Source organism: Bos grunniens, chromosome 11 (genome assembly GCF_055505025.1).
Source record: "Bos grunniens cultivar Pamir isolate PY7600 chromosome 11, Bosgru_T2T1.0, whole genome shotgun sequence".
NCBI lineage: Eukaryota > Metazoa > Chordata > Mammalia > Artiodactyla > Bovidae > Bos > Bos grunniens.
The window spans coordinates 27355074-27357581 of record NC_141175.1 but is presented as its reverse complement, the minus strand read 5'-3'; the positions used below and the strand labels follow the sequence as shown (position 1 = coordinate 27357581).

Here is a 2508-nt window from a genome sequence, read left to right as displayed (position 1 = left end):
TATAGAAAAATGCCTTGTTAAAGAATATAAGAGGATAATACACAGACTGGAAGGAAATAATTAAAAGACGTATCTGATAAAGGGCTAGTATCTCAAATAGTAAAAGAACTCATAAAACTCAACAATGAGAAAATGAACTATCCAATTAAAACAATGGGCAAAAGATCTGATCAGAAACTTCACCAAAGAAGATATACACATGGCAAATAAGCATATGAGAAGACGCTCAACATCAAACATCATTAAAGAAATGCGAGTTAAAACAATGAGATACCACTACATACATACTAGAATGGCCAAAATTCAAAACTCTGACAGCACCAAATGCTGACAAAGATGTGGAGCAAAAGGAACCTTCATTCATTGCTGTTGAGAATACTAAATATTATAACCACTTTAGAAGATGGTCTGGCCATTTTGCAAATTACAAGATTTCCAAAAACACACTCCTACCACATAATCCAGACATCATGTCTGTTATATGTATCCAACTGAGTTGAAAGCTTATGTTCACATAAAAATCTGTATTCAGTTCAGTTCAGTCACTCAGTCGTGTCCAACTCTTTGCAACCCCATGAATCACAGCACACCAGGCCTCCTTGTCCATCACCAACCCCTAGAGTTCACTCAAACTCACGTCCATTTAGTCAGTGATGCCATCCAGCCATCTCATCCTCTGTTGTCCCCTAGTCTTTTCCAATGAGTCAACTCTTCACATGAGGTGGCCAAAGTACTGGAGTTTCAGCTTTAGCATCAGTCCTTCCAATGAACACCCAGGACTGATCTCCTTCAGAATGGACTGGTTGGATCTCCTTGCAGTCCAAGGGACTCTCAAGAGTCTTCTCCAACACCACAGTTCAAAAGCATCAATTCTTCGGCACTCAGCTTTCTTCACAGTCCAACTCTCACATCCATACATGACCAGTGGAAAAACCATAGCCTTAACTAGACGAACCTTTGTTGCCAAAGTAATGTCTCTGCTTTTGAATATGCTATCTAGGTTGGTCATAACTTTCCTTTCAAGGAGTAAGCGTCTTTTAATTTCATGGCTGCAATCACCATCTGCAGTGATTTTGGAGCCCAAAAAAATAAAGTCTGACACTGTTTCCACTGTTTCCCCATCTATTTGCCATAAAGTGATGGGACGAGATGCCATGATCTTCGTTTTCTGAATGTTGAGCTTTAAGCCAACTTTTTCACTCTCTACTTTCACTTTCATCAAGAAGCTCTTTAGTTCCTCTTCACTTTCTGCCATAAGGGTGGTGTCATCTGCATATCTGAGGTATTTGATATTTCTCCTGGCAATCTTGATTGCAGCTTGTGCTTCTTTCAGACCAGTGTTTCTCATGATGTACTCTGCATAGAAGTTAAATAAGCAGGGTGACAATATACAGCCTTGACGTACTCCTTTTCCTATTTGGAACCAGTCTGTTGTTCCATGTCCAGTTCTAACTGTTGCCTTTCTGACCAGAGGCAGGTCAGGTGGTCTGATATTCCCATCTCTTTCAGAATTTTCCACAGTTTATTGTGATCCACACAGTCATTTAAAAAGTGAAGTGAAGTCGCTGAGTTGTGTCCAACTCTTTGTGACTCCATGGACTATAGCCTACCAGGATCCTCCAACCATGGGATTTTCCAGGCAAGAATACTGGAGTGGGTTTCCATTTCCTTCTCCAAGAGATCTTCCCTACCCAGGGATTGAACCTGGGTCTCCCACATTATAGGCAGACGCCTTACCATCTGAGCCACCAAGGAAGTCCATTGGCAGGTTGGTATAAACCCCTGACAGGGTTTCTGCATAGGCTGTATGAGGTCACCATGGAACCTCAGAGTAAGGCTTCTCACTTGCTTCACACAGGACGTGTCATTCATTCACACAAGCACACTGTAGATTTAGTAAAGTACAGCAGAAAACATGTTCACTAGAACAAAGAACTAGAGCTCCAAGCATCCTTACCTTGTCCTGAAGAACCTCAGATGAGCCCCCAAGATGAAAGGTTGCTTCTGAACCACAAAAGACACCGGGATTCTTGGCCTCCAGAGAAGAACTCAATCCAGGGCCAGTGACAAGGCTTGATCGCTCAGAGCTTTTGTGTAATCAAGTTTTATTAAAGTATAAAAGAGATAGAGAAAGCTTCTGACACAGACATCAAAAGGGGGCAGAGAGAGTGCCAGATGTTTACAGCAGCTTTATTCATAATTGCTAATATTTGATAGGGACCAACATGTTATGTAGCCATGAAATTAAAAGAAGGAGTCTCCATTGACACATGAAATTAATGTGTCAATGGAGGCTCTTCAATCATAATGCATGTACCATTCTAGTGGGGAAAGTTGATACTGCGGAGGCTGTACATGTGTGGGGATGGGGGATATATGGGAACTCTCTGTAATTTCAGTCCAGTATCTCTGACTGAATGGCATAAGAAATTCAACTGCAGTATGTCCCAAACTAAAGGTATCATGTAAAACACCACCCCTCATCAGTCTTGTTCCTTCTACTTTTCT

The 2508-nt window shown here is 41.4% G+C and overlaps 1 non-coding gene across 1 annotated transcript; it reads right to left on the bottom strand.

Annotated features, from left to right (window-relative positions):
* Positions 1 to 1683: 1683 nt before the first annotated feature.
* TRNAY-AUA (transfer RNA tyrosine (anticodon AUA)) lies at positions 1684 to 1755 on the bottom strand. Its single transcript has one exon. It is a non-coding gene; the product is annotated as a tRNA-Tyr (tRNA).
* Positions 1756 to 2508: the final 753 nt, after the last annotated feature.